At 34.7% G+C, this 11,078-nt stretch overlaps 1 long non-coding RNA gene across 3 annotated transcripts; it reads right to left on the reverse strand.

The window, feature by feature from the left end:
• On the reverse strand, positions 2,043 to 11,078 carry LOC109820726. 3 transcript variants are annotated; one of them, XR_002241929.1, is made up of 3 exons: positions 10,981 to 11,078; positions 2,893 to 3,165; positions 2,043 to 2,793 (listed from the first exon to the last, which is right to left on the reverse strand). It is a non-coding gene; the product is annotated as an uncharacterized LOC109820726 (long non-coding RNA). The 3 variants fall into 3 exon arrangements; XR_002241930.1 differs by lacking the exon at positions 10,981 to 11,078 and adding an exon at positions 3,282 to 4,519; XR_002241931.1 differs by having other exon boundaries at positions 2,049 to 2,649.

Consider the following 11,078-nt stretch of genomic DNA (forward strand, 5'->3'; position numbering starts at 1 on the left):
TTTTTTTGCCGGTTTTTCTTTGGCTGTTCTAAGGTATGTATGCCATCTACCAAAACTCTATAAACGGAAGTCTTAATGGTGAGCAAAGTTGAGCTATGAGTTCTAACTTCTTACTCTTTCAAATTCTTGGTTATTGTTCCATCGTTTTCTCTAATTAATGGTTATTTTTATTTTAAATTTTTTTTTAAATAATATTTTCGCAAATTTTTCTTTGGCTGTTTTCAGATAGAAAAATTCTTTAAGGACCCAAAATATGGGACCAATAGAGGGGACAAGTGAGATGTCCCCCTCCTATTGGATAATGATTTGACCATCATTAATGATGACCAACTCATTATCCAATAGAAGGGGGACACCTCACTTGTCTCCTTTATTAGTCCCATATTTTGGGTCTCTGTAGCAAAGCTCTTTCAGATATGTGGTGCCATCTACCAAAACTCTAATTAACGGAAGTCTTAATGGTGGGCAAAGTGGAGTGATGAGTTCTAACTCTTTCGTATTCTTAATTCTTGTTTATTGTCCCATCCTTTTCGCTTAAAGGGGGAATCTTAATATTTATTATCTTTTCATAGGTCAGATAATTTATTATGTAGGTTTTCTTTTCTAAAGAGACTCGACGCTTCTCCGTTTCAACGCATCCATTCAAATTACCATTTTTATTTCATGTGGGATCCGAAAAGTTCAAGTTGATATTCTTTACTTGTTATAGAAGGATTATTTACTCGTGTTAGCCATTTTATGTTCCTGATAGTAAAGGTTACAAACAAATCCTAGTGACTAAATTTTGAATGGTGTTGACAATATATTTCCATAATTTCCATAGAAGTTGTATTTCTCATAGATAAAACTTTACAGACGACAATCCAAAAAGGTCATGATTTTAGCTTCACGATTCGTTCGAACGGTAGTCATTTTAGCTTCACATATTTATTTTATTTATTATCTAAATTTCTGGGACGATGAACATATATCGATCAAACCAAATCTTGATGTTTCAAGGAGTGGAAGGAGGTATAATAGGTCTTTCTCTTTTCTCCATTCAAAGTTTCATATGTTTAAATTACTTTTCCTTAAACAAGTGACTAGTTTTATCTCACTTATAGTTACACAGTAATTATGAAAATAATCAAACCACACATGTTAGCAAAACTCGATGAAAGAGAAAAAGATCTAACTCCAAAGTAAAAAGAAAAGTTTTTGTCATGTTATACCCAAGTTCTTTCATAGTTTTGTTAATTAACATCTCCAAATATATGAATTTGTTTTAAACAACACACAATATCTATCAAGTAGTAGCCATGCTAGATTTTAAATTACTCAATTTTATAATAGGTCCCTCACTTTTTCAATTGCTCAATTTTCATATTTCTAATTTACATCCCCAAACCTATTGAATTGTTAATAACAATTATATAGCTGACTAACTACACTCCAATCTAACGAGAGGGTGTTACTTGTAATAAGTACTATATTTGAGGTGTGATTAGAAATATGAAGATTTGGGAACCTGTACACAACTAAAGAAAAAAGTTTAGGGTGTATATGAAAACTTTAAAAGAAAATAGCAATCTTTTAAAGAAAACAGAAAGGTGTTTTACCATATTGATCCATTACATTATTAGTAATTTGATATTAGCCCCTCAAAACTTCATATTTTGATATTAGTCCCTCAAAACTCCATTTATGTTGATAATAGTCCCTAGAGTTAATTGGGGTTACAAAGGATAAGGTATATTCCATTATCTTTAACCTTAGCATTAAGTGACTATTACGACCCTCAACTAACCCAACCCATTGATACCCCCACCAACCCAAACCCGTTAGCTACTGTACATGAACCCAAATCCCATTCTCCTTTCTCTGTTTCCTCTCTCCCAACGGTACATATATTATATACACTTATCAATACGTTATATACAAAGTGACGTGCACACATAAACCAACGACCATACATATTAAAAGTATAAGCATTAATAAACCAAATAGCAAGGGCAAATTCTGAGCAAGTTATAGTGTCTTACGTGGCGTACACAAAATACCATGTATGCACATAAACATGGTGTTACAAAGTCCAAGCGCACAAAAATACCATATACAACATTAACATGGACTTGTATGCCCTCCAGTTCACAAATTTTCCATGCACAACATAATCATGAACTTAGATATCGACATTGCCATGTACACAATAAATATAGACTTACGTAGTAGTCTAACATAGAAATCAAACATTATTTGTAGGTTTTTCTTTCTGTACATGGTCCACAATGGACAAAATACCATGTATATACACCCGAAACACATTACCCAACCTCATAAAATATGACAATCTTCTTGTTTAATCACAAAATTATAATTCTTGTGGGTTGGCACCCATCCTAGTACTAGCTCACATTGCCAAATCCAGAGAAATCTCCTGAATCCTCGGTTAATTAGGTTGGCATGTTGCTGTGTGGGTTGTGATGAGCTTGTAGCCAAGGAGGAGGTTGCTAGTTGCGTTGGTTGATATGTGGTCCATGTAGCAACTAGTGGAGATGAGATTGGTGGTTGCGTTGATTGTGATGATTGACTTCCCCTCTTGTGACTTGCCTCTTACCCCTTCCACTCACAGCATTCAACTTTGACCTGCCTCCTCTTGATCCACCACCGCTAAAAGCAAATAATACGTATTAGCAGCCAACCCTAAACTACACACAAAGACTTAATTTTACATCATCTAGAGCCTCCTGCATGTATTTGTGCATATGGTGCAACCTGACCATCTCCATCCATGATAGTTGGTCATAAACGTAGCTACATGTTTATGATTAAATAATATATTAGCAATTGGTGTGGCACTCCTTGTAAGGGTTCATAAAATATGAAAACAATTAGGTAGGAGACAGCTATTACCTCGGTGTAGCAGCTCCTTCTGCATGTTCACTACTCCCACCTGTCTAATTGATAGGATTCTTGCACCTTGTCTTGTGATGGCCAAGTCCTCGACATTTACTACACTCGTGCACTCTCTTGCTAACTTTTATTGATGGTCTTCTTCTATCTTGATCATCTTCATCTTTTCCACTTAGCCTCTCCCTCTTGGTCTCTTTGTGTGTGGGGAGATTATTGTGAAATCCTTCACATACGGTTCCCACTAGTCTTTCGATGGCATAACATCTTCACTCTCTGCATAAGCAATTTTATACATACAATTAAGTTGAGACATTCAAGTATCAGACACTAAATAATAAAGTGATAAAGTAAATGAATTTTAAAATTTTAAAAACTATAATATTGCATACCTTTCGATGGTGGATAATTGGTCACAATATTGAGTCCAATCCGCTTTTCTAACAGAACAAATGTAACTTACAACATGTGTGCATGGCAACCTTGTGATCTGCCATTTCCTGCAGCTACATGTCATATCTACCAAGTTGATGACCCTCCTTTCATACTTATTCTCAACTCCAGCCTCATGTTCATTATTGTGTCTAATAGAATACCCCCTAGTCACTTGCTCATCTCTTGACAATATCTATCTGCATATGATACTAATTTTCCCTTCCATCTCATCCCTTGCTTCCTCCTCTTATTGAATTTTTTTTCATGATTTTGCATATCAGTTTGTCCACAAGTTCCACAACAGGGAGGAATCTAACATCTAGTATCCATGAATTAAAAGATTCTGACAAGTTATTCACTATATAATTATTTCTTGTATGATTAATGAACATAGCTCTGGACCAAATAAGTTTATGATTAGATATCAATTTAGTGTATGTTATATTAGACACTGCATTCAATACCCTCATATGCATGCTGAACTCTTCAATGCTGCATCCCATAGTGTTTTCTCAAAGAAATCTTTTGCACAGTCTTTTTTAAAATTCTTCCATAGATGCCTTACACATACTCTCTGCTCTATATTAAGAAATACAATTGAAGCTGCATCTAAAAGTCCCATATGTTGATCACTCCTGATAGTTGAGAGCCCTAGGGATACTTGGAATGCAACACTTAAATTTTGTAGAAACTAGTGCCAACTCTCCCCACTCTCACCCTCATATATAGAAAAGACCACATGGAACAAACCATAATTACCATCTAAAGCAGTGGCTTTCAGGAGTGTATCAAGGTATTTAGATTTTAGGTGACACTCAACAAGGCCTATGAATAGCCTACAACCATCTCTAAAGCCCTGTATACATGCATTGAAAGACAAACATTTTCTTAATGGTGTGTTTGGGAGTTTTTGTTAGGAGGGTAGAGAGGGGGAGGGGAAGAGAAATGCAATATTAACCTTGTTTGGGAACATTTATTATGAGGATAGAGAGGAGGAAGGAAGGTGAACGGAAGGGAAAATGGAGTGGTTTTCTTTTACCCCCGATTTGGGCGGTAGAGGAGGGTAAAGGGGAACGTTGAATCTTGGAATTACCATCTTACCCTCCATCAAAATAAATAAAAGGGTTGTGATCTTTGTTGTGAACCCTATTCTGCAGCCGCCTTCTCTCTGCGCTCTCTCTCCCGCGCGCGCTCTCTCTCTTGGACGTTTCTCTCCCCACGAGCTCTCTCCCCGCGCGAGCTCTCTCTCCTAGCGGTCTCACTCCCTACGCGGTCCCCCATCATCCAGCGCCATCCCCCCCCACCTTCATTCAGCCTCGTTGACGTTGATCCTTCAGGTTTGATTTTTATCTCTAATTCTCTTCGATTACACACAATTTTGCTTCTGAAAATTTCACTTGTTCTGTGGATTTTGTAAGATCTAAATTGAGTTTGTCGTAATTATTCTATTTCATCTTCTATGTTGTAAAATCATCTTGTTGATGAGACAATCACTTGAAATTTACCCAAATGTTTATGACTAATTATGGAGAATGTGTAGTGCGAAATATGCTTGAGTGAAGTTTTAGATGCAATTTAGAACTAGCAGTTTTGTCTTTCAGTTACATAGTTATATGTGTGATCACGTCAAATTGTCATTATCCAAAGAAGAAATGATTTTATGTGATAATTTTCATCAACCTTAAATCATAGTGACAACCAATTTGCAGTATATGATAATGTTTATTAGAACAAGGGAGGTTGTTAGTGATGAGTTTGACATGACATGTACATCCAAGTATCTTCCCATATGTTGGCTGTAGCTTATACATGATGTCCACATGCGATAAAAATCTGTAGTTTTGTTTACACTATCAGACTAAATAAAGTTTCATGTTTGTGATTATGTGTTAATCCAATAGATCAATGAGGAAGCTATTACAGTGATCAAGTTGGGGGGATTCTAATAAATTAACCTAGATTTTGTTAAATCCCAATAGTTTATTGTACTTTTACTTGTAATTTTATTTGTAATTACCATCTTATATTGTAATAAGAGCTTCTAAATTTATCATTAGTTTGTGTATAATTAAGGATTCTTAATTTTCTATACTAATTGTGTTATTTTCATATCCTCACATAGATAATGGATGAAGCATGGGTCAAATTTCAACATGCATGCCATTGTGCAATTGGATATGTTCTTTGTGTGACTGCTTATTGGTTCATACAACAAAGAGAAAAGAGAAGGAGATTAAATAGTGAACCCCAAGAACCTAGAGAAGTAACTAATATGGTGCGAAAAACATTATCATAAAGGGTTGTATATAGGAAAATGATCTGAATGAATCCACAGGCTTTTCATCAATTATGTGGAATATTAGAGAGAGATGACGGGCTTAAACGAACTCAAAGAGTTACTATTGAGAAACAAGTTGTAAAATTTTTGCATATGTTGGGACACAATGTAACTACTCGTGAGGTTAATAAGATATTTGGACGATCTGGAGAGAGTGTGAGTCGTCATTTTCATAATGTTTTAAGAGCTATGATAGAGTTGGAAGAGATATTTTTAGTGCAACCCAATGGAGCACAAATTCCTCCAGAGATACGCAATAATCCAAAGTTTGATCCATATTTCAAGGTGATGATAAATTTCACAAATTCTTATCTTTGTATAGGTTGTTAAAATTAGAATCTAACTAATTACTCCCTATATTGTCAGGATTGTGTTGGAGCAATAGATGAAACACACATCCGAGTAAAGCTTTCTCCTACTAACGCTCCTAAATATCGTGGTAGGAAAGATCATCCGACACATAATATGTTGGCTGCTTGCACATTTGACTTGAAATTCACTTATGTCTTACCTGGGTGGGAAGGTATTGCATCTGATTCCAGAATTTGTACTGCATCTGATTCTAGATTTTTTAAAAAATGCTTTACAACGACGATTTTCACTTAAAATCCCTCAAGGTAATCATTAATCCTGAATAATCTACTAATGACAATGAAACCCTTTTTATAAGTTATTAATCACAATGAATTTTTTTTAGGAAAATATTATGGTGAATACATGTTAAGAAGTGGAATAATTCCACCCTATAGAGGGGAACGCTACCATTTGAATGAGCATTCAAGAAATCCGTCAAGGACTCAACGTGAGCTGTTTAACCTAAGACACTCATCGCTTCGCAATGCCATTGAAAGAGCATTTGGCATGTTAAAAAAAGATTTCCCATTATAGTGAGCTCAACTGAACTGAATTATGGTGTTAAAGTACAAAATCAAATCATCCTAGCTTGTTGTATTTCGCATAATTTTTTAAGGGGTATCGACCCAGAAGATGATTTCCCTGAAGGGGAAGAAGGTGATAATGAAAACCCATTGGTCAAAGATGATGTGGACGAGGATGAAGATGAACAAAGAGAGGAGTGTTTAAGATATTCTATTGCAGCTTCTATGTGGCAAGATTATAATGCATGATTGTTGGTTTAATGTTTAATATTTGTGTTGTGTTTGATGATTGTAAGACTTATGTTTTCTATTTCTATTGTACTTGATGATTGTAAGACTTATGTTTTCTATTTCTATTGTACTTGATGATTGTAAGACTTATGTTTTCTATTTCTATTGTACTTGATGATTGTAAGACTTATGTTTTCTATAATGTTTTCTATTTCTATTGTACTTGATGATTGTAAGACTTATGTTTTCTATTTCTATTGTACTTGATGACTAGACTTATTTATTTTTCATAAAAATAGTATAATCACCATTCAGATTCCTTCATATACTTGTAAATAATTTTCTTGTGTAAAATAGGAATGTAATTGTATATTTCCTAACATTATTGTGTAAATTAGGAATGTCAAAAAGAAGGTATACGGATGGTGATTCTTCTAGGGGAAGAAATCACATCTCTTTGGTGTGAAATTCTGCTATGGATGAGAAGTTAATTGAAGCACTTTTGCATCAAGATGTGATTGGAAATCGGAATAATTCTATCTTTTCACCAACAGCTTCCAAGCAAATAGTGGTTGAACTCCAAGAAATGTTTCCTAATAAGCCAATTGATATGGATAAAGTGAAAAATCGTTTGAAGTATATGAAGTCAAAATGGCAACTTGCTATGACTTGTTTAAGAATGCGGGCAACGACTTTACTTGGAATCGCAACACTAACATGTGGAGTGTGGAACCTGAAGTGTGAGATCGACTAATTCAGGTAATGAAAAATAACTATACACAATCATTGTAATTGGCTATTCATTTTCTATGGAAGTACATTGTTTTCTACTTGAGCTTAAGTGGCTCTGCAAATTGGTTGGTAGAATGTTGAAAACACTTTTTTATGCCTTGGGAATTAAGTGGGTGGTTCAGGCAGCTCTGATGCTATCGTTACTGAAAATAATTTTAAATACTTTGTTGCTCTTTATGGACTAGCAGCCAAAGTAGTTTCTTGATTGAAATCAACCAAATTAGCAAAATAATGTGATCTGGTGCTGAGTCTATTAGTGCATACTTCTCCTAGGTTTAGTTTAATTCCCTTATTATGTATGATGATTAGAAAAATAATTTATCTATTAAGAAATTCTTTAGCAATAGTCCTATCCATTTCCTTACTGTGTAATATTCTCACCTCTATTCGTACTATCAATTAATATCAATGGGATCTTTATGTAAGACAATTTTATTGTATGTTTTTCTATTACACGAATATCAGTGTTTTTTCAATGTAATTTGCAGCTCATCCAGAAGTTGCTGAATAGAGGACCAAGCCTATTCAAAATTATGATAAACTACTTACGCTTTTTACAGCTGATAGAGCAACAAGAGAGCATGCCGAAACTGCGGCTGAGATACAAGAAAGAATGCGGACTTGTACTGATACTAACGAGGTTGATGTTGATCTTACAAGTGATGGCAATGATGAAATGGTTTCCAGGGAAAAAAATCATCTTGAAGAGTATTGATGGTAACCAATAAGCAATTGACAAAGAAGACTTTTGTGGGGCTACAATGGAGACTAGGTCAACAGCAAATTCACTGAAGAAGAACAGAAAGTCAAAGAAGGATGCTGGTGCTGAAAAAATTTATAATGGCATAGAAAAAATGACTGAAGCAATGCTTGCAATTGCTGAGATATTCAACAAGGCTCGGGAAAGGACTATAATTAAAGCAGATGATATTTGGAGTCTTTTGGTTGAGATTGGGATCGACGACGAACACATTAATGATGCATATATATTCTTACTTAATTCTCCAGAGAATCTAAGGGGAGTACTTGGATGTCCAAGGGATAGGCAGAAGCAAATACTAGTGAGGATGATGCATAGGGCATCTATGCCACCCTCGCCTTATTATTAGCTTCCTACCTACTCATCTTTAATATTTTGGTTTTCCACTTTTGATAGATGCTTTTGGGTATTTGATGGCAATTATGACTTCTTATCACTTTTTTGTTATTATATGGCAATTACGAACTTGTTGCCGAATTATGGATGCTTATGGCAAACTTGGAATATTAGATGGCTATTGTAACTTCTTGTCACTTTTTGGTTATTGTATGACGATTACAAACTTGTTGCCGATTTATGGATGCCTATGGCAAACTTGGAACATTGGTCAATGACTTTTGTTAAATGCATGTGGCAAAATTGGTTGGAGAATTGTTGTTTATGTTTTGATAAGATACATCGTGTGTTTTGTCGTGTGTTTTGTCAATTTGAGTTGTGTGTAAAGATTTGATAAGATTATGTGTTATTAGTATAAGGTTATTTGTGTAAATTTATATATATTTCCTTCCCTTCCCTTCCCTCCATTATTACTCCCAAACAAGTTATATTAATTTCACCTTCATCCACCTTACTCAACTCCCAAACAACATATTACAATTCCCTTTCCTTCTCTTCCCTTCCCCTCCCCTTGTTTATCTTTCCTTCCCTTCCCTTGTGAACTCCCAAACACACTCTAAAAGAATTGTCATGTTCAAGCATCACATCAATATGACTTCTACGATTTTTCCTTAATAGCTCATGTTTTAAAGTTGGTACCAAGTCATATGTGGCTTTTACATTTCCGAAGAGAATTTCTCTAACCTTTTCCCTACCCTTCCAAGCTCTATTATAATTTACAGTCAACACATATTTCTCAAGAATTTCCTGCACAATATCATTTGGTTTGATATTAGGGTTTAACTCAATATCTTTTAGTATCTTGTATGCAATCCAATAACATGTAGCATGCTCATTACCAAAACTGTTAACACCACCACAACTATGTGGGCCTTTAGGCCCTGTTACCTTCATTTTACCATCACATAATTTTTTGCATCTTAATTTTCATTCACACTCCTCCCTTTTGCATTTAGCTACTAGACTGACATGATCATTTTTGACATATAAATAATTAAAATTCTTTTTAATGTTTTGTTGTTGCAATGGTACTTTCAAGTGTTTCATGTCATTAAATTTCAGCCCTTTGAAGAATTCAGGATCTTCTAAATCTACATTGTAAATAGCTCCCTCCATAGATCCTACAATATCTAACGCATCCTCATTTCCCCCTTCATCTTCAGAACTATGAACTGAATGATACTTATCTTCACTAACACAATCATCAACATCATCTCCACAATCTTCACGCTCATTGTGTTGATCATTTCTAACTTCTGCACTTGTACCTCCATGTTCAATGGGTTCATCTCCTATGTTAGTGTTAGTGTTCAAATTATAATCATCACCATCTACCACACCATCATCAAAACCCAGTTAAAACCTATATCACCATAATCCCTATCCAAATCATCCTCTGTTGTTCCCATATTCGCAAACCTATCATCATTGAACCTCGGATTTACTTCCTCATCACTTGACAGTTGATCTATATCTATGTGAATTATCTTCTTTAATTTAGATGCACCATATCTGGCTGGATTTCTTCTCCTTAAGACACTGGTGTCAACAATGCTTGGAACACTCTCGAGTGTTAAGAACATTTCAAACTTCTTTATCTTCTTTAGGTGATTTTTTTACAACACCCATGAAAATCCCATTAGTCTTTGATTCTAGCAAACACCCTAGGATTTATTTCAATAAAGTTTTACTAGCTTCTATCCTTGATATCTTCTGGTTTTCACACTCATACTTTCTGCTAACAGTTCTAGGTATATTCCTCCAATAACCATTATACCTAAGAACTATTTCAACAAAACCCATCTCCATCAATATCCAACAAAATAAACATAAATGTAACATATAAAGCCCACATTAAAAAACTCAAATTGACAGAAATCAGATAACATATAAAACCCACATTCAAAATATTAAATTTACAGAATTGTAACTAATTAAACCTAACATTGAACAACATAAAGCTACATGCAATAAACAAAACCAACATTCAGTAAGGAAATATGACAACATAACTAATTAAACCCTAATTGAACAAGGACATCATCACACGAAAATATGACAACAAAACTAATAAAACTAATTAATTTAAATAGCACCCAAGACCATAAAATACATTAAACCATAATCGATCGCTAGCCAAAATTAGGGCTAAATTGCTCACTGCCCTAAATTAGGGATAAACCATAAAAAAAAAAACCAAAATAGAACTTACTTCTACCAAACCACTACAAAAACCGTAGTTTTAATCCCAAAAAACTTACTCTAGCCATGAAACATGTGATAAATTGGGGGCAAGAATTGAGTGACCGTGGGGCTAAAAATCAACAAAGGGCGAAAAAAACCCCCCCTTTCACCAGAA

This window comes from Asparagus officinalis, chromosome 8 (assembly GCF_001876935.1).
Source record: "Asparagus officinalis chromosome 8, Aspof.V1, whole genome shotgun sequence".
Lineage (NCBI taxonomy): Eukaryota > Viridiplantae > Streptophyta > Magnoliopsida > Asparagales > Asparagaceae > Asparagus > Asparagus officinalis.